General features: G+C 48.8%; 1 long non-coding RNA gene across 1 annotated transcript in view; it reads right to left on the bottom strand.

Moving 5' to 3' along the window:
- Positions 1 to 2,883: 2,883 nt before the first annotated feature.
- LOC137644930 (uncharacterized) overlaps positions 2,884 to 21,737 on the bottom strand; it is an 18,933-nt gene continuing 79 nt past the window's right edge. Inside the window, exons 1-2 of the long non-coding RNA XR_011045235.1 lie at positions 21,723 to 21,737; positions 2,884 to 3,406 (exon numbers count right to left, since the gene is read on the bottom strand). The exon at positions 21,723 to 21,737 is cut by the window's right edge and continues 79 nt beyond it. This is a non-coding gene — a long non-coding RNA (uncharacterized lncRNA). The remainder of the gene's footprint in view (positions 3,407 to 21,722) is intronic.

The raw sequence follows: 21,737 nt of genomic DNA, 5'->3' as shown, positions 1-21,737 counted from the left end.
GGATCGAGACCGCTTCTAGCGTCTTGTCCTTTTTCCAGTGAAAAGCTAGATGGTATTGAAGAGGACGGAGGTGTAGTCTTCCTAGTGACACAAATTGTTCCACGGATGACAGCGTCCCTACCAGACTCATCCACAGCCTGACTGAGCAGCGTTCCTTCTTCAGCATCTTCTGGATGGATAGCAGGGCTTGATCTATTCTGGGGGCTGATCGTCTTGTTGTTCAGCAACGTCCTCATCAGAGGGTTCCTCATCCGAAAACTGATGAGGAAACGGCAACGGAGCGGGCAACGTCTGGCTCGCTGAGTCCGGTCGCACTGGTGCATGCGTGACGGAGCCGGACGCAATATCATGGAACTGCTGCACAGTCTGTGAACTGTCAACAACCATGGGTGCGCGAGGAAGCACAGCGTCAACCCGAGACTGTCTAGACCGTCTGGGTTGTGCAGTCAACACCCTACCGGGTTGCTGAGGTTGATGCACTGCGTCAAAACAAGTCACCTCTGCTGGTTGTTGAACGTCCTGAACGTCAACAACCACCTCCGAGCGTCGCTTAACGTCAACGTGCGGCTGGCAACCCACACTGGGTCGCATCGGTGGAGGAACCACCTCAACTGGCAGACGCGAGTAGGTTACCTCAGCGTCAACAGGGCGCACAACCGACCGGTTGGAAGGTTGTTGGCCAGAAGGTTCGGTAGCAACCTTCTCCGCATTAAAGTCCTCTATCAAGGACGCAAGCTTGGACTGCATGTCTTGCAGCAAAGCCCATTTAGGGTCTACGGGAGCAGGTGTGGCAACAGACGGGGTTAGCGACTGAGGCGGTACCGTTTACCATCCCTGAAAGCCTTGTTATGCGTGACATAATTGTACAGCAAAACTTCAAAGGCTCGAAAACAGCTGTGAAGTTGACCTGTAAACAACTTGGAGCGTCTCCTGGCCAGGCGCCAGGGAGAGTCTACGAGAATTGAGAAGTCTATCTGGGCAGAGGCATGAACTCCCAAGCCGAGAACTTCTCTCGTGTCATATCAGACTCTCGCTCTATAAACCAGTTTAAAAGAAGGGAAAGCAAAGGCTGTATCCCCCAAACTCCTCCTGGTGAAAAACCAGTCGCCTAGCCAACGTAAAGCTCTCTAGGAGAGCGAGAGAGCACTAGCTTAAAAACAACGGCTTCGAAGTAGCTAGGCCTAGTGTAAGCTCTGACGTTTAGGCGAACGAGGAGCAGCAGTTACAAAAAGATCCGGACAAAGATCCTTAAAAAAATCATCATGATTTAATTAAAGTCCATAGGAGGCTAAGCAGCTTTAGGCTCCTCTCCATCTGACAGAGTCCTCAAGGGAATATCAGTAGGAGGGGGAACAGCAACTTCCTCATCTACAGGAACCTTGTCCGATAAAAGCTGAGTCTCAAGCAAGGGAGAGACCTACCGTGGTGGCAATGCTTTACAAGCAGAGTCCACACTCACTGGTGCATTAGTAGCGGACCAGAACGCAACGTCATGTAACTGCTTGACAGTCTGTGAACTGTCAACAACTGAACTGTCAACCACAACAGGTGCGTGAGGACGCACAGCGTCCACTCGAGACTGCTTTGACTGCCTAGACTGAGCAGTCAAAACAACAACTCTAGAATGCGGAGGTTGACGCACAGCGTCAAAACAAGTCAACTCCGATTGTTAGTGAACGTCAACAGGAGCATCAGCAAGTGGCCTAACGTCCAAATGCGGCTGAAAAACCACACGAGACCGCATCGAGTGTGGTTCTAAACAACCTGACTGACGTGACTAAGCTACGCCAACATCAACAGTAAGCACAAAGGAACCTTAGGTTGGCTGAAAGCCAGGATATCGATGAGATAAACGGCTAGACTCAACGGACTAATCGGCAGAATAGTCTTCCATAAGGGAGGCAAGCATATACTGCATGTCTTGCCATATAACCCATTAAGGATCAACGGAAATGGTTGTGGTAAGAGACGAGGGTAACGTCTGTGACCGCAACACTTTGCCTACAAAAAAAGACTCTCGGAGTCTGTGTTACGCTTTTGTTAGGCGGCGAGCAGTTATCCGATGACTGCATAGGGTCAGAGCTGTCCTAATGGTTGTAACCAGGACGCTGGACCTGTCCTGAAAGGACTGACTTTCGCTTAAGGGCTTCGAAACCTTGTGACAGGTTTCTTATGCGAAAAGCCTTCGGATGACGAGGAGAAACAACGTCTCTCTCGTCTTATGGTAGGGGAGATCTTGGTAAGATACACCCGATACCATAGAGGGAAAACGTCTGTTCGTTGGTCAAGGCCTCTCGAACCCATAAGTCGTTTGACATTACTTCTCCCCTGGGCTTGGGAGCATGTAAGAGGTCCCGGACTAGGTGAACGACAGGCACGAACAGACGAACCCTCGGACGCAACACTGTAACACTTTGCGCATATCACTTTATCACTTCGATTTTCTGTTTTGCACTTATTTCACTGAAATCTATAACGTGATATAATTACTAAAAGCCTAAACACACTTCCGTCTAAGGGAAGGGTCAGCCATTTAAAAGTGAAAGAAAGTCCATACTCTCTTTGTCACCATAATTAAATCTATCCAAAACGAGTTCAAGATTTAAGATGAAGATAAAACACCTGCATAGCGAAAGCTCAAAACTAGAATAAAGTACTTCACCAATTAGTTGTGAAAAAACTCCAGTTTAGCAACAGCGAGTAAGTACGTCTTGTCGATAGCTCGACAGAGAGAAAATTGAGTCTTTGTTTACATTGAGTACTGGGTATCTGGACAACAGATGGCGCTGTTGGGCACACCCGCAACCTGTGTAGCGATCGCTGGCGAGTTTTTACCGTAGAGTTGTCTGTCGGGCAACAGAGTTGCAGCTATATAATCACCGGCTAAGTTAAATATTGAAAAAGGGACAATTACATACCATAACTTGAAATAACATTGTCATCATTATAAAAATTTACATTAATTATTTACTGTACTTTTATTAGTTTAATTTTTCCTACTTAGATAGTGTTAGCAATTGAAACTATAGGATGGGAATAGACAGACAAGCATAGTACACACACCCACAAAAATCTCAATAACAGTCAAATGAGCATTTCAAAATATATCTAGTAATGATATATTTTATAAGTTATTTTAATACTCTAGAAAAGCTTTAAGATAAAACTGGCAGCTCCAGTTCAGTCCTTCCAGAATCAGCAATTCATGAAATTGATAAAATATTTTGTGTTCCTGGAAAGTTTTCTGGAGTTTTTCTACAGTAGATCTCTATCTCCGATCTTCATCCTGACCTCTGACCTCGTCAGAACTGTTTCACTATATGTAGTGCATACAGTATTTGCAGTTTTATTTCTTGTTCCGATCATGATGCTATGAATAATTCCCTTCTCTTTACACAATTGTAATCTGGAAAATAAACAAAAGCCATTAATTGTAGATATTTCCCCTCTGCTCAAATATACTGATCACTTCATTATCAAGTCTATACTATCAGTATAATTCATATAACAAACTAAAAAAAAGACAAAATATTCTAATGCTGTATATTAAATAAGAAGTAGTAGAAATAAGAAAACCTATTTATCTAACATTATTTACAACAAAAATTACAATCAAAAGTAGATATTGTAACGTGGGAAAAGTAGTACAAAAAATATTTCTTAAAATATTTTGAGAGATGTGTAAATGGTTTTGACAAAAATATGATTTAGTGTCACGGTAACAGTTAAAAGATATTGAATAATCAATAAGCCAATGGAACTGTTCAAATGAAAGATTAACATGACAAATTCGTAGGAAATTTGTATTTTTCCTAACTATACAAACCTTAGCTATTTAATATGGGGGGGGGTGTAATTAATTTCGGCGTAGCTGAAATGACGAGCCAATAGAATTTTAACGAGGGTTTACTACCCCACCGCTAGTTAGCGGAGGGGGGGGGGGGGTAGGGAGGGTAGCTTGCTAGTCCCCCCACCCCCCCTCACACACCTGTGCTTGAGCTCACTTTGCTTAGAGGCAGGACTTCACGGGGGATAGGGCTGGCGGGCAAGTTTGATTAAATAGCTAAGGTTTTTATAGTTAGGAAAAATACAAGTTACCTACGAATTTGTCATTTGTTCCGTAACTGAAATACAAACCACGCTATTTAATATGGGTGACTCACCCCTTAGGAAAAGTGGTAAGTCCTAGCCAGTACTGGCTATTGGCTTTGCCCGGGGACTCAGTATCTGAGTGTGTCAGTACTCAACAATAAGGAGTCCCTGCACCTCGCTAGAACCTTGCTGTGCAAGGGCTGCGGCCTACGTAAGCTGTGTGTGAAGGTATGAAGTGTGACTCGTCCTAGGAAGTTGAACTGTAATCCTTTAGATGGAAACTTTAGGCTAGGACTCTCCCAATACCATCTCGTCAGGGTATGGGGACGTGACAGTATTAGCTTAATACTAGGAACACAAGGAAACATGGTTTACCTGCAGTGGTTCGAGGTCAGCTGTGGAGAGAATCCGGGATGCTGCTTTCCCCAAGCGAGGGGAAAATGAAGAAAAGAATAAGTGCCAGACATACCTTTTCATTCATGCAGACTAAGACCAGGTAACAATGCCCTAAACCTTCTGCTACTTGTCCATTAGGGAGCCTGAGGTTTTAAACCAGCTGTTGTGCAGCCACCACAGGGCCGATAGACAATGTATCGAGCCTCCTGTGGGTCACGTCTTGCAGGTAGTGGGCTGTGAAGATCGTCCGACGCTTCCACACCCCAGCTTGTAGAACCTGCGTCACTAAAAAGTTCTTCTTGAAGGCCAGGGACGTAGCTACGCCCCTGACATCATGTGCTCTAGGGCGACGTGACGGAGGGGGGTCAGGATTCAGGGACAGATGGATTACCCTACGAATCCATGCCGAGATGGTATTCTTGGTAACCCTCCTCTTAGTTCTCCCAGTGCTCACAAACAATGCCTGCACTTGGGGACGAACTTAAGCTGTTCTTTTAAGATATAGCCTCAGACTCCTTACTGGACACAGTAGGAGATGGTCTGGGTCATCTGTTACAGAACGAAGACTCGAAATCTGGAAAGAGTCGAACCGAGGGTCCGGCACTCCTGGATTCTGAGTCTTAGTAACAAACTCAAGGACGAATCTGAACGTTACCTCTCCCAATCCCCTTGAATGGGCGATGTCATAAGAGAGACCATGAAGTTCACTGACTCGCTTGGCCGAGGCCAAAGCTAGTAGGAACACCGTCTTCCAAGTTAGGTGGCAATCTGAAGCCTGGCGTAACGGTTCGTAGGGAGGTCTCTAAAGAGACCTGAGAACTCGAACCACGTTCCATGGAGGTCTCACTCCCGACTGAGGGCAGGTAAGTTCATAACTTCGTACGAGTAGGGAAAGTTCCAGTGAGGAAGAAATGTCCACAACTTTGAGCCTGAAGGCTAGACTTAAGGCTGAGCGATAGCTTTTCACTGCCGAGACTGAAAGGCGCATTTCTTCCCGCAAATACACAAAGAACTCCACTATTGCTGGAAGAGTGGCATCGAGTGGAGAGATACCCCTTCCACGACACCAACCACAGAAAACTCCCCACTTTGCCTGGTAGACAGTTGCGGATGACCTTCGCAGGTGTCCAGACATCCTACTCGCAACTTGTTGCGAAAATCCTCTCTCAGCAAAGAGATGCTGGATAGTCTCCAGGCGTGAAGTCATAGCGAAGCTATGACTTTGTGGAAGATGTTGGCATGTGGTTGTTTGAGTAGCTCGTGTCGTGGAGGGAGTTCTCTCGGAAGTTCCGTTAGGAGTTGCAGAAGGTCTGGAAACCATTCCGTGTGATGCCATAGCGGAGCTATAAGGGTCATCGAAAGATTGACCGATATTCTGGTCTTGTTGAGCACCCTCCTCATCAGACAGAACGAGGGAAATGCGTATATGTCGATGTTGTCCCATCATTGTTGGAAGGCATCTTGCCAGAGCGCCTTGGGATCCGGGACTCGGAAGCAGTACAGCGGGAGCTTGAAGTTCAGCGCTGTAGCGAACAGATCCACAGTCGGGGAATCCCACAAAGTCAGGACTTTGTTGGCTACTAGATGATCCAAAGACCACTCGGTACTCACTATCTGAGACGCTCAGCTCAGACTGAAGGTACGTCTGTTCCGCAGGACCCATAGGGATCATGACGTTCGGGGAATCGTGACCCTGATTCCACCGGGACTTGAGTCGCCACTGGAGGGATCTCATCCTGAGGCGACCGTTGGGAACCAGACGGGCCAAGGATGAGAGGTGACAGAGAAGACATAACCACGATTGGGCTGGAAGCTCTTCTCGTCTGAGGAAAGGACTTGCGACCCTCCTCAGCCTTGCTATCCTGTCGTCTGATGGGAAGGCTTTGTGGAGATTGGTGTCTATGATCATGCCTAGATATACCAGTCTTTGAGTGGGAAGCAGAGAAGACTTCTCGAGATTCACCATGATCCCCAGATCTTCGCAAAGTCCCAGAAGTTTGTCTCAGTGTCGAAGAAGGGCTGACTCCGGGTCTGCTAGGATCAGCCAGTCGTCCAGATAACGGAGGAGACGGATGCCGATCCTGTGTGCCCATGACGATATTAGGGTGAACAGTCTGGTTCCTGTGGTGCTGTGAAGAGACCGAAACACAGCACCTTGAACTGGTACACCTTGTTGTCTAGGCTGAATCTTAAGTACTTCCTTGAAGACGTATGGACTGGGATCTGGAAGTACGCGTCCTTCAGGTCCAGTGAATACATGAATTCTTGCGGTCTCACTGAAAGTCTGACCGTGTCTGCGGTCTCCATGCTGAACAGGGTCTGCTTGACAAACCTGTTCAGAGCTGAGAGGTCGATGACTGGTCTCCAGCCTCCAGACGCCTTCTTTACAAGAAAGTCTCGACTGAATAAGCCTAGGGACCCGTCGACGACCTCTTGGAGAGCGCCCTTCTTCAACATGGTCTGAACTTCTTCCCGAAGGGCTTGCCCCCTTGCCGATCCCATGGCAAGGGAGCTCAACGACACTGGATTCGCTATCAGGGGAGGTAGAGATGTTGTGAACGGGACGCGATATCCTTGACTGATTACGGAAATCGTCCAGGAAACGGGCCCGAGTTGCTGCCACCTGTTTGCGCAACTTTGTAGGCATCCCCCCACTGGTGGACATGCAGGGGGACTGCCAATCCTAGCGTTTGCGGCCTCGGCCACTCCCTCTAGGATTCTTTCCTCCCCTATAGGACTTTTTGCCTTTTTTGTCCTTGACAGAAAAGGGCTTAGACACCGTTGTCTTCGCTGTAGCTGCCGGTTTCGTGGTCTTAGTAGGACGTGGTTGCTGGGTTGCTGGAGGTTTATAGGGCTTCGATGTTAGAGATGTAGGAGAGAGTCCTGGTTGGATTTCCTCCACCTCTCAGCCGCCTGCTCCACGTCCTTAGGCTTGAACAAGTTCTTTCCCCTAATGGAAGATTGTCTGAACCTGCTAACGTCGGTACTGGGGACCTTTTGATGGAATTTCTCAGACACCGCATCTCGACGTTTCAAGATGGTATTAGCCCACATGTTCGAGACTTGGTGGGCTACAAACTCGACTGTACAAGTGCCTGAGAGTAAAAAGGTCTCCATGGCCTTCCTGGTACTTACTTTGGACAAGTCCTCTGATCGTAACAGGATGCCCAGAGACCCTAGCCAGATGTCCAGCCACGAAGTTGCCTGCATGGCACACTTCGCTACCTTCTCCTGGCTAAGGATCTCCGTTGCCGAGAAAGAGACCTGCCGGTTGGAGACTCTCTCTAGAGGGACTCCCCTGGTAAGCTCTTCCAAAGAGTGGTGTAGGGGAGGAACTAAACAAGTCTCCTCCATGATGTCAAAGTACCTCCTCTGATGGACTCGAGGAGGCGGGAGGAGTTTGTTGCCGGCGCTGGATCGGCTGGAGGAGTTTGTTGCCGGCGCTGGATCGGCTGGAGGAAGCAAGCTCGGAAAGCTGGCCTTCGACCTTGTCTCTGGCACTCTTAACCCCTTGAGGCCAGAGCAAAGCCGCGCTGGCCTTTGAGGGTTTTTGAGTACCAAAGACTTGGTCCCAGACCGTGTCCTTGCCCTCACGAGGGGGAATCTCTGGATCCGCAAACCCGTTGAGATTCCTCATAAGGGTCCAAACCTGCCAGAACGTATGCTCTGACTCCTGCAGCTCCCCTCCTGAAGGGCTAGCAGCAATGTCTCCTGTCCCCAAAGGCTCTTCTTGGGGAGACTCGTGGACGTTCTCTGAGTGCTTGGCTGGCTCCGGTCTAATCCTTGAGGATGACTTTAGCAAAGTCTTAGAGTCCTTCGACTCCCTCCTGGGAGGGATGCAGGACTCCGACAGCGATGGTGGGAGGCTCTTCTCCACCCCTACCCGAGAAGACTTTCCAGCGCGAGGTGGGGTTTCCCTCATTGGTGCGATGGGGGAACGCCTCACCTCGCGTGACTCCCCTGAGGACGGGAAATCTTCGTCTGAAGGGGAGGGAGTGAAAGTCTGGGGGGGGGTTTGAGGAGGCCTTCCTCAAGGACTTCCAAGGAGTCAGCTTCGCCCTTGGAGAAGTTACCACGTCAGACACTCCTCTCTTCCTCTTCAGGGGAGTAGAAGCTGCCAATGATTTGTGGCCCAGTTCAGAGAGAACAGGCTTAAAAGCCTGCATGACCACTCTGACCAGGGACCCAAACCAAGGCTGCTGACTGACAGCTGTGCTGTCAGAAACTCCCTCTGGAGGGAAGGGGATCATTCGATCCTTAGAAGGCGTTACCAAAGGGGGTTTTGCCTGAAAAGATGAAGGAAAAAAGTCCCTGGACATATCCGGAATCCTCCCTCCCATCGGCGAGCGTGCTGTTCTGCGCTTGTGGGGAGGGGAACGCGACAATGATGACCTGGCGGCGCGTTGTCCTGCAGCAGCAAGCGTGGGATCGCGCTGGGGATCGCGCTGGCGCTCACGCGATGTGAATTGCCCTGGGTCGCGCGCGGGAGATGACAAGGGCGCGCGAGGGCGGGCAATGGCGAGGGCGGGCAATGGCGAGGGCGGGCGATGGCAGAGGGCGCGCTGAAGGATGAATAAGCACAGGGTCTGGCCGAAGATCCCGTACGGGTGATAACGTTGGGCGCCTGCAAGCAGGAGACAGATTCCTTGCGCGCGGGCGCCCGCAAGCAGGAGACAGATTACTTGCGCGCGGGCGCGCATGAGAGCGCACATCTGGCTGTGGTGATGGGCGTTGACGCGCAGGACGCGTGCGCGCAACCTCGTGGGTGCGCGTCGAAGACTGCGCGCGATGGCGCGTTGGTGAAGGATGGTGCGCAGGCGGGGACCGATGGCGCGTTGGCGATCGATGGCGCGTTGGTGAGCGCTGGCGAGCAGGGGAAGAGGTTAACTTCCCTACTGCGCCCAGATCAGAAGATCGTGGGCGCGCAGGCGAGCGCTGGTGCGTAGACGAGCACTGGCGCGCTTGGCGCGCAGCAGGATAAGGGCGCTGGCGATCAGGAGAGCGCTGGCGCGCAAGTGAGCACTGGCACGCTTTAACAGGAACCACATCTTAAGGCGAGCGCTTGCGCGCAGGTGATCGTTAGCGCGCAGGGGAGACCTGGCACATAAGGGACTTATGCACTAACTTGTGTGAAAGCCCTTGATGCCCCGAAGGGAGCGTTGCCCGTTTTACAACGGGATGTGTTGGCGCCCACAGCGCGTCAGCAGCCAGGAACGGTGATGGCAGGTCAGCAGGTCTGGCGGGAGAAAGGTCGGCGTGCCCTTTGTAAGGACGACCTTCCACCGAAGGAGATCGCGAACGATCTGCAGAGAGGTCCAGGGATGTAGCTGGTAGAGTCGGAGAATGACGGTGAGGTTCCTCTGCGGCGAACTGCGGTGATGATGAACCGAAGAGGCGCCTTCTAACACCCTTGTGAGGTGAAGGAAGGCCTCTACGGCAAAAAGGAAGGCGGGCTTTACGCCTTATACGCCCTCTGGGGGCTGTGGGGTCAGCGGGCTGACCATCAGCAGTCCTCCGAAGAGGAGTCTCTGTGAGTGAACTCCCCCGAGGGGGAAAATCACCAGCAGGAGAGACCGTTGGACTTAGTTCCTCCCTTGAAGGATGTTCGGAGGGGGGAACTAAGCCTTCAGCTACATCGGGAACATCACGAGCAGAGGTTTGATATAACTCATCGGAAGCCTCTGCCACGACAACGTCGACGATACAGAGGATCAACCTCTGCTAAAGTCGGCGATTGTTTGACAGCTGCCCCCAACCCGATCATGTTAAACAAGGCTTCCTTGAAGGGTGAACCCTCAAGCCCCAAGGAAGCCCAAAGCTGTAACAAATCATTATTAGAAACAGGCATATTTAAATCCTCCCCCGGGGGAGGAGGAGGAGGATCTGCCTCACTATGGGAGGCAACTCCCTCTCCCAAACCCCGAGATCGGTCAACAGAACTACGGCCTACGCTACCACTCGACAGTTTCTCAGAAGAAACCGATCGAGTGGGAGCTTCGGAGGAGGTTTGGGCCACTAAAGAAGAGCCCTTGGGATTTTATCCTTTCAAAGAAACCTTCGAAGGAGAAATATCCTGTCTGGACTACTACTTCCGGCGCCGAGAAAACCTCTCCCCCTGGGAGGTAGACCACTCCCTACACTCACCACACACTTTATACCTATCTCACTGCTGGCGCCTACAGTAAGGACATAGGGTGTGGGGGTCCGTCTCGACCGCCGATACGTGCCACAAGGGCGGTCAGGTAAGCCAGGACACTCTCGCATAGCAGAGGCCAACTTCACACACACCTGTCAAAGGAAAAGCAAAAAGTATTAGCAATGGCTGTCAAAGAAGGCGAGGGTGACAGCTGACACGTCCTACTACCACCCGAGCCGAGAGCAAAGTGAGCTCAAGCACAGGTGTGTGTGAGGGGGGGTAGCAAGCTACCCTCCCTACCCCCCACTAACTAGCGGTGGGGTAGTAAACCCTCGTTAAAATTCTAATGGCTCGTCATTTCAGCTACGCCGAAAGTAATTAACCCCCCTCCCATATTAAATAGCGTGGTTTGTATTTCAGATACGGAACAAGTAGCGTTTTCACTATCTTGAAATACTGAAAACCATGACTTGTAGCTTTCTGAATTTTTAAGCAAATGTTTCATTCTCATCAGTGAAATGACAAATACTAAATCTCTATCAGATGTTGTATGGATCTTCCATTAAACTAACTCAACCTGCCTTATACTGTTTAATCTATTCAAGTGGATTCATTGGATAACCTTCAGTCAATAAAAGTTTTCTTCTACCACAATTTACAATCTCTCTTACCTTGCATTAAACTATAGTAAAACTTATCTCACACTCCAACTTACTAATAATCTCAATTAGTTCATTGGCAAACTTATTACTGTATAAGCTATTATTATTTACCTACTGGGTCAACTTCATCAATGAACTAACCTACCCTCACACTATTAAACTAACAACTTAGTCTTAAATGCATAAAGCCTTTAGCATTATCAAACACAAAATAACAGTGTACACTTTATGCCAATGATTGTGCAATGTTACTTCAAATCAATTAAAAATCTAACCAACTATATCCTGCCTTATCTACCATTAGTTGCGTTATCCTTTTGAAGGGCGAACATCCTCTGAAGGGGATGGCAAGCGTCCAAGGCCAAAGTCTGAGGACTAGCGGCAGCATTATTGGGAGAAGGTCCAGGAGAGGGCAAAGGTAGGCCAGAAGACGACGGAAGAAAAGGCTTCTCTGCGAGGAGAGCTGTGAAAACAAAGCTGAAGAGCTGAAAAGGCACCTTTTCACAGATGGTGAAGGGACATCTCTAAGGCGAAGCGGAGGGCGAGCTCTGCGAGATCGAAGATGCCCTCTGGGAGCCGGTGGATCAGCAAACTGACCTTTGGAAGCAGCAATCCTCTGCAGAGGAGCCTCCGAGGAGAAACACTCGCAGGAAAGACAGACAACAGAATTTGCTTCCCCCTCGAAGGATGATCAGGAACAGGAGAAGCACAGTCAGCAGTAACAGCGGAAGAGTCCAAAGGGGCAAGGGTGTTGGCAGCAGCAGCAGAAGATGCCTCAGACACCACGACATCGACACACGACAGAGGATCCACCTCTGAAGTCGATGAAGGCTGCACACTAGCACCACGGATGATGAGCTGCAGCAAGGAGTCATTGGAGGGCGGACCTAGATGCCCCAAAGACGACCACACCCGAAGAAAAAGAGAAAGGCACAAGGCCTCAACCAGGGGGAGAGGTGAGGCTGCTTTGCCAGGAGAAGCAACACCATCTCTTGAGAACCGGGGTTGACCATCAATTAAAGGACCTACACTACTACTCGACAGTCTTTAGGAAGAGGCCGATCGAGTAGGCGTTTCGGAGGAAGGTCAATAAGCGGAAGCAGCAGCCTTTGTTTTTTTCCCATTTGAAGAAACCTTCGAAGGAGAAATATAGCGCTTTGACTTCTTCCGCCGGCGTCCAAACATTTCCCACTGGGAGGCAGACCACTCCCGACACTCACTAGACATATTTTCACTATCACACCATTGACCTCTGCAGATGGGACAAAGGGTGTGATGATCGGTGTCCACAACAGACATGAAGGTACTGCAGGGCCAACCTTCAAGTCCAGGGCAGGTACGCATGGTCGGCAGAAGTCAACACAAACACTTGCTAATATGACAAATTCGTAGATCATTTGTATTTTTCCTAACTATACAAACTTTAGCTACTTACTAGGGGGGGGTATTACTTTCGGCGTAGCTGAAATGACGAGCCATTAATTTTTAACGAGGGTTTACTACCCACACCGCTATTTAGCGGGGGTAGGGGAGGGTAGCTTGCTACCCCCGCCCCCCTCTCACACACCTATGCTTGAGCTCTCACTGCTTGGAAGTAGGACTTCAAGGGGGATAGGGCTGGTGGGAAAGTTTGGTTAAATAGCTAAGGTTTGTATAGTTAGGAAAAATACAAATTATCTACGAATTTGTCATTTGTTCCGTAACTGGAATACAAACCACGCTATTTAATAGGGGTGACTCACCCATTAGGAAGGGTGGATGTCCCAACCAGTCTGGCTTTTGGCTTTGCCCGGGGAGTGTGTAAGCACCCAAGAAATAAGGAGTCTCTGGACCTCGCTAAAACCTTGCTACGCAAGGTCTGCGGCCTACGCAAGCTGTGTGTGAAGGTATGAAGAAGTGTCACTTGTCCTAGAAAGTTGTTCCGAAGTTCTTTAGATGGAAACTTGTAGACTAGGACTTTCCTAATACCACCTCCTCAGGGTATGGGACGTAACAGTATTAATCTTAATACTAGGAACACAAGGAAGCATGGTTTACCTGCAGTAGTTTGAGGTCAGCTATGCAGAGAACCCAGGATGCTGCTTTCCCCAAGCGAGGGGATGATGAAGAAAAGAATAAGGACCAGTCAAACCTTTTCATTCATGCAGACTAAGACCGGGTAACAATGCCCTCAACCTTCTGCTACTTGTCCAATAAGGAGCTTGAGGTTTTAAACCAGCTGTTGTGCAGCCACCACAGGACCAATAGAGAACGTATAGTCTCTCTTGTGGGTCACGTCTTGCAGGTAGTAGGATGTGAACATTGTTTATGTTTCCACACCCCGGCTTGAAGAACCTGCGTCACTGAAAAATTTCTTTTGAAGGCCAGGGACGCAGCTATGCCCCTGAAATCATGTGCTCTGGGGCGACGTGACAGAGGAGGGTCTGGATTCAGTGCCAGGTCAATGACCCTGCGAATCCATACAGAGATGGTGTTCTTGGTGACCCTCCTCTTAGTCCTTCCTCTGCTGACGAATAGTGCTGGCACACAAGGACGGGCTGCGGCTGTTCTTATGAGGTACATCCTCAAGCTCCTTACTGGGCATAGTAAGAAATGGTCTAGGTCATCTGTTACAGTACGGAGACTAGAAATCCGGAAGGAGTCGAATCGAGGATCCGCTACTCCTGGATTCTGAGTCTTAACAATAAACTCAGGGACAAAACTGAACGTTACCTCACCCCGTCCCCTTAAATGGGCAGTGTCATACGAGAGACCATGAGGTTCGCTGACTCGCTTGGCCGAGGCCAAAGCTAGCAGGAATACAATCTTCCAGGTTAGGTGGCGATCTAATGCCTGGCGTAATGGTTCATAGGGAGGTCTCTTAAGAGACCTGAGAACTCGAACCACATTCCATGGGGGAGGTCACACTTCCGACTGAGGGCAGGTAAATTCATAACTATGTATGAGTAGAAAAAGTTCTAGCGATGAGGAAATGTCCATTCCTTTCAGCCTGAGGGCGAGACTTAAGGCTGAGCGATAGCCTTTCACTTCACGCAAATACACGAGGAACTCAGCTATTGTTGGAATAGTAGCATCGAGTGGCGAGATACCCCTTCCACGACACCAAACACAGAAGACTTTCCACATTGCCTGGTAGACTACTGCAGAAGACTTTCGCAGGTCTCCAGACATCCTGATTGCAACTTGTTTCGAAAATCCTCTCTCAGAGAGGAGATGCTGGGTAGTCTCCAGGCGTGAAGCCATAGTGAACCTACAGCTTTGTGGAAGATGTTGGCATGTGGTTCGAGTAGATTGTGTCGTGGAGGGAGTTCCCTTGGTGGCTCCGTTAGGAGTTGCAGAAGGTCCGGGAACCATTCCGCGTGATGCCATAGTGGAGCTATGAGGGTCATTGAAAGATTGACCGATGTTCTGGTGTTATTGAGTACCCTCCACCTCAGACAGAACGGGGAAAGGCATAAACGTCGATGTTGTCCCACCGTTGTTGGAAAGCATCTTGCCAGAGAGCCTTGGGGTCTGGGACTGGGGAACCGTACAGCGGGAGACTGAAGTTCAGGGCCGTTGCGAAGAGGTCCACAGTCGGAGAACCCCACAAAGTCAGGACTTTGTTGGCTAATAGATGATCAAAAGACCACTCGGTACTCACTATCTGAGATGCTCTGCTCAGGTTCTCGGCGAGCGCATTCCTATTGCCCGGAATGAAGCATGCCGATAGTGGTATCGAGTGGATTTCAGCCCATCTCAGTATCTCTACTGCTAGATGGGAGAGTTGCTGCGAAAAATTACCTCCTCGTTTGTTGATGTAGGCCACTACTGTGGTGTTGTCGCTCATCACCACCACAGAGTGACTTGCTAGGTACTGTTGGAACTGTTGAATGGCCAGAAAGACGGCCTTCATCTCTAGGAGATTTATGTGGAGGTACTTTTCTGACTCTAACCAGAGGCCTGAGGTCGTGTGGTGCAGCACGTGGGGCCCCCCACACTTTCTTTTGAAGCGCCCGAAACAGCATCAAATCCAGGAGGAGGACGAGAGGATTCACTCCTTTTCGTAAGTTCTCGTCTGCCACCCACAATTGGAGATCCGTCAGTTCCGGAGGTCCCATGGGGATCTGGATGTCCGGGGAATCGTACGCTTGATTCCAACGGGACTAGAGTCACCACTGGAGAGATATCCTAAGGCGACCATTGGGAACTGGACGGACCAGCGGTGAAAGGTGACCGAGGAGACATAACCACGATTGGGCTCAGAAAAGGTCTTGCGACCTTCCTCAGCCTTGCTATCCTGTCGTCTGATGGGAAGGCTTTGTGGAGAGTGGTGTCTATAATCATGCCTAGGTATTCCAGTCTTTGAGTGGGAAGCAGTGAAGACTTCTCGAGATTTACCATGATCCCCAGATCTTGGCAAAGTCTCAGAAGTTTGTCTCGGTGTTGAAGAAGGGTTGACACCGAGTCTGCTAGGATTAACCAGTCGTCCAGATAACGAAGGAGACAGATGCCAATCCGGTGTGCCCAAGATGATACTAGGGTGAACACACTGGTGAAGACTTATGGCGCTGAGAAGAGACCAAAGCACAGCACCTTGAACTGGTACTTTCTGTCGTCTAGGCTGAATTTTAAGTACTTTCTTGAAGACGGATGGACTGGGATCTGGAAGTACACATCCTTTAGGTCCAGTATGCACATGAAGTCTTGCGGTCTTACTGCTAGTCTGACCGTATCCGCCGTCTCCAAGCTGAACGGAGTTTGTTTGACAAACTTGTTCAGAGCTGAGAGGTCGATGACTGGTCTCCAGCCTCCAGACGCCTTCTTTACAAGAAAGAGTCAACTGAAGAAGCCTAGGAATCCGTCGAGGACCTCTTAGAGAGTGCCCTTCTTCAACAGGGTCTGGACTTCTGCCCGAAGGGGTTGCCCCCTTGCCGATCCCATGGCAAAGGAGTTCAATGACACTGGATTTGTCGTCAAGGGAGGTAGAGATGTTATAAACGGGACGCGATATCCTAGACTGATTATGGAGATTGTCCAGGAATCGGGCCCAAGTTGCTACCACCTGTTTGAGCAACTTTTTTGGGCATCCCCCCCACTGGTGGACATGCAGTGGGACTGCCTATCCTAGCATTTGTGGCCTCCGCTGCTCCCTCTAGGATTCTTGCCTCCCCTGGAGACTTTTTGCCTTTCCTTTCTTTGACAGGAAAGGGCTTAGACACCAAGGTCTTCGCTGCTGTTGTCGTTGTAGTGGTCTTGACTGAACGGGACTGCTTTGGTGCTGGAGGCTTATAGGGCTTGGATGTTAAAGCCCTATGAAGGAGGGAGTCTTGATGAGACTTCCTTCACCTCTCAGCGGCTTGTTCCACATCCTTAGGCTCTAACAAGACGGATCCCTCTAGGAAGGAATGTCTGAGCCTATTGATCTCGGTGCTAGGGAACTTCTGATGGAATCTCTCAGCTAATGCATCCCGACATTTCAGGATGGCATTTGCCCACAAGTTCGAGACTTGGTGGGCCAGAAACTCGATCGTGTGAGTACCTGAGAGAAGGAAGATTTCCATAGCTTTCCTGGTACGTTCTTTGGAGAAGTCCTCAGAACGTATCAGGATACCTAAGGTCCCCAACTAGATGAGCCACGAAATGGCTTGCATAGCACACTTCACAACTTTCTCTTGGTTGAGGATCTCAAGCTGCCAAGAATGAGACCTGCCGGTTCCGGTTAGTCTCTCTCTCAAGAGGGACTCCCCTGGTTAGCTCTTCCAGCGAGTGGTGAAGAGGGAGACCTAAACAAGGCTCCTCCAGGATCTCGAAGTACCTTCTCTGCTGTGAGCAAGGAGGTGGGAGGAGCTTGTTGGTGGCACCGGAATGGTTGGAGGAGGACATCTCGGAGAGCTCCGCTCTGGAAGTTTCCCTTCTCCCACAATGCTCGGTGGTATGCGCTTGCGGGGAGGGGAATGAGGCGATGGCGACCTTGCTCTGCGTCGTTCAGTAGTGTCGCGCGCGGGAGGACAATGGCCCTCGCGCGCGCGGGAGGACAATGGCCCTCGCGCGCGCGGGAGGACAATGGCCCTCGCGCGCGCGGGAGGACAATGGGGCTCGCGCGCGCGGGAGGACAATGGGGCTCGCGCGCGCGGGAGGACAATGGGGCTCGCGCGCGCGGGAGGACAATGGGGCTCGCGCGCGCGGGAGGACAATGGGGCTCGCGCGCGCGGGAGGACAATGGGGCTCGCGCGCGCGGGAGGACAATGGGGCTCGCGCGCGCGGGAGGACAATGGGGCTCGCGCGCGCGGGAGGACAATGGGGCTCGCGCGCGCGGGAGGACAATGGGGCTCGCGCGCGCGGGAGGACAATGGGGCTCGCGCGCGCGGGAGGACAATGGGGCTCGCGCGCGCGGGAGGACAATGGGGCTCGCGCGCGCGGGAGGACAATGGGGCTCGCGCGCGCGGGAGGACAATGGGGCTCGCGCGCGCGGGAGGATAATGGCGCTCGCGCGAGGGAGGATAATGGCGCTCGCGCGAGGGAGAATATCGGGGCTTGCGCGCGGGAGACTATTGGGGCGCAGGATTAACACGTTGAGTGCACGGGTGCGAGTTCGCTCGCATCTGTACCAGCCATAGGGCACACGCATGCAGGAGAAAGATCCCTAGCACACGGGCGCGCAGTTGAATCATGTGGGGCGCGCGGGAGAATGTTGGCGCGCATCCTTTGGAGAGGATGGGCGAGCATGCACAGGGTGCGCGCGCGGGAAAGGGCTGGCGCGCAGGTGAGCGCTGGCGCGTTGGTACTGGTTGGCGTGTGGGAGAAGCCAGCATTGCTGACTTCCCATTAGTACTACTTCCAGTAGAGCGTTGGAGCGCAGGTTTTTCCTGGCGCGTGTAATGATGCGCAGCATGGCGTGCAGGAGAGTTGGATGTTAGGTGCGTATGCACGTGGGCAGGAGACTGTTGGCACGCGGGAGAGCACCATTGCGCATGTAGGTGTTGGTGCGCAGTTGGGCGCGGGCGTGTAGGAGAATGTTGGCGCGTAAGCGCAGGGCGCGTGGGCGCAGTTTGCGCAGAAGAACGTGGGCCCATATGCGCATGAGGGCGCGCATAGCACGTGATGGAGCTATGCTCCTGTTGGAGCGTATGCGCATGTTGGCGCATACGCCCTTGATGCCCTGTGTTAGGGTTTAGTGATGGGGCCTGACGAGCTACTAAGGAGTGTTCGTCAGGTCTCGTTGGCGCGTAGCGCATATGTGGTTGGCGCACAATAACGTGCTTTGGCGGAGCCTTGTTAGGGCCATGTAGAAACGGTGACGGAAGGTCGGCAGGTCTGTCGGATGGAAGGTCGATGTGTCCTTTAAAAGGACAACCTTCCACCAAAGGAGATCGCGAACGATCTGCAGAAAGGTCCAGGACCAATGCAGGAGCAGTGATGGATGATTGGTCTCGAGGCTCCTCTGCGGTGGACTGCATTGAAGATGTTGAACTAAAGAGGCGCCTCGAGGGAAGGCCTCTATGGCGAAGAGGAAGGCGAGCCTTCCAATGAATACCCTTAATAAGTAACATAGGTTTGTATTCCAGTTACAGAACAAACTTGTTTTCTGAGTGCTTCAAAAAATTGGATTTGACAATAAACGAGCAATGTACTTTGGAATGCTTACGATAAAATGAATGAAGGACTTGTGGAGAGTAGTATTACCCAGCAGTATAGGACAGAGAAGCAGTAAGTAATAGAGTGCACCATCAAGCAAGAGAATTCTAACCCAAGACAGTGGATGTCCATGGTAGAGAGACAATGGCACTAATGTACACAAGACTGGAGATCAATAGTTTCATTTTGGAGTGTCCTTCTCTTGGAAGGCCTGCTTACCATAACTATAGTCTCTTCTACCATTACCAAGGGAAAAATAGCCACTGAACAATTACAGTGCCGTAATTGTAAAAACAAAAACAAAAAAAACAAAAAAAATGGATTCCCAAAATTTTGTCAGATACCGTATGTGAGAAAAGAGGAGAATGTGAATAGAATGGTCCAGTCTATTTGATGTATATGTATGCAAAGAAACATTATAACCAGAGAGGGATTTAGTAATACTAACATTAATATCTCAATGGGTGAATGGTACCTTGCCCAACCAACTACCTATGACCCTGTTAACATTTAGATATATTGTATGCAATGCAGTCCACATATTTGGTAATACATTAGTCATTTTAAATCAAATATTGATTCAACAGGTATCTTGTGTCCTGGACACAAACCATTAATGTTGATGCAAACCATAATTTTTTTTTTATTTCTCTAAAAGGAATAATAAAGGTAAAGTCCCAATTGGAAAGTGTTTTACAGGTGGGGATACCATCAAAAGTGTATTACACCTTGTAACACGGAGAGATAAGCATAAACCACACCAAAAATAGCTGGCTGAATACAGTACTGTATATAACTAAAGTGTGTCATGCGAAACCTTGGTTTTGGGTGGGGAAAATGGAGTGAAAACCAGGTATGGATCATATTTAAATGCCATCCACCTAACCTAACCTATAGTGCTTGGTGTTCATATTCATTGATTGGAGTTTTCACCCCATAGAGCTTCCCTATATCACAGTAAGCCTTAAATGGAGCATCTTATGTACAGCACACATACCTTAAAATGCCATTGTGGATTGCATTTCCCATAAATCACTAATTACATACATGACAGCCAGTAGGTAATTAAAGAGGATGTTATTATATATCCCTTACAACCAGTATTGTACACTGCAGAATAAAACCTTAGGAAGTTTTATTTGGTTTGAAATCTCACTTACTGAATATGTCAATAAGGATTAGGTGGTCACAAAACCATATGACAATAGCATGTGCACAATAAAATTTGACACCTTTTTCTTCAAATGGCAATATGAAGGTTATTGGAGTACTAACTTGCATCTATATTTGCAACAGAATATGCCCAAACTGATCCTTTAACAGTGGTCCACGGAGATGTCATGCACAACACATCAATGTATCGCTTGCAAGAACAGAGCTTTGCAAGTTTCATTTATGACCAAAGTGGCCCACGACAGAACAAAAAACCTTTGAGGAACACGTTAATTGTGACCCATGGGGATGGAGTGCAGAGCATATACATATAGGTCCACCCATTACCAGAAAAGAGCAACAGCGAGATTGTTCATTTGCGAAAGAAGCGAACCATGACAAACCTATGGGATATGAATTACTGTAGGTAATTGTTACTTTAATTTACCGTTACTTACATGAACCCTGCATTTTTCAAACTAGTTATCTTTATTATGCATTTCTGACGATTATTATAGCTGCAAATCCTTCGTTTTTTTGGTGTTTTCCCACCCAAAGCCCCGTTTCCCACTGGGTTCCCAAAATCGTTTTTATAAAGGGGGTTAGAAAACTCAAACGAGTAGTTTGCTGCAATGTTTATAGTCAGAAATAGATAAAACATTGTATAACGAGTAAGAAAAATATATGGTTCATGTATATGGCTAGATATTAAAGTATCATATACAGTATATACTGAAATTAATGCATCATATGTTTATTAATATATCATACAAGTATTATCGTACCCATTAATTGCCCTCAATTTGAGCTCAACCTTACCCTAAATTCCTGATTTCTCACCAGGATCCCACATAATCTAGGAGTTGTGATGATTGCTTACCCCGTATTAGGTGGCTAACCTAAAATATGCCATTCCTATCATATTTTTTTAAAGGCAGTAATACACTAAACACATCATCTGTACATTAAACCAATTTACAGTAATTGGTATGAGCATGAAAAATTACATCATTTGAGCTAGTATTTCGAATAGTTCAGGCTATAAAAAAATAATGAAAAGAATCATTATCATTCAACTGTTTATAATTGATTTAAATAAAGATCTATAATTTATTAAACAATACAAAGGTTGAAATTGCCTGTTTATTCTTTAATTATAGTACCTTTCAATTAGGATATATTTGGTAAAATACTTTTGTAACAACTATCACAGTCTTGTTTTAAGTCCGAAAATAACATCACATAGACGGTTAGAAAGACTTTCAAAATGTTGACGAACCAACCACAGTTGTTCAAGGGTTTGGAAAATAGGCTAACTTTGTTATACCTCACTATGCATTATAGTGAGGTATAACCAGAAGTCTGTAAACCGATTGAACGTTTATTCGACTATTAAAATAAGTACCATATTCTCTACACATTAGAATTGAACTTCCGAAGTATATAATATTTAGACCTATTAACCTAACCTAACTTAACCTTTACTTGACACCATTGGTAAAATGCCTACACAGCCGACTCAAAATGGAGTAGGCTACCAGCATTGTAAACTACTTAACACCAAACCATTTTTATTGGAAAATCGCTCAGTATTTGCTTAAATATACATAACCTGGTATCAAAATTAATGATACCAACTGTTTAAAAAATGTTGATCGTTTAATTACCGTAGGTAAGGGAAG

The sequence above is a fragment of the Palaemon carinicauda genome, chromosome 1 (genome assembly GCF_036898095.1).
Source record: "Palaemon carinicauda isolate YSFRI2023 chromosome 1, ASM3689809v2, whole genome shotgun sequence".
Taxonomy (NCBI): Eukaryota; Metazoa; Arthropoda; class Malacostraca; order Decapoda; family Palaemonidae; genus Palaemon; species Palaemon carinicauda.
Note: the sequence above shows the minus strand (reverse complement) of the source record. Positions and strands in the feature narration are given on the sequence as shown.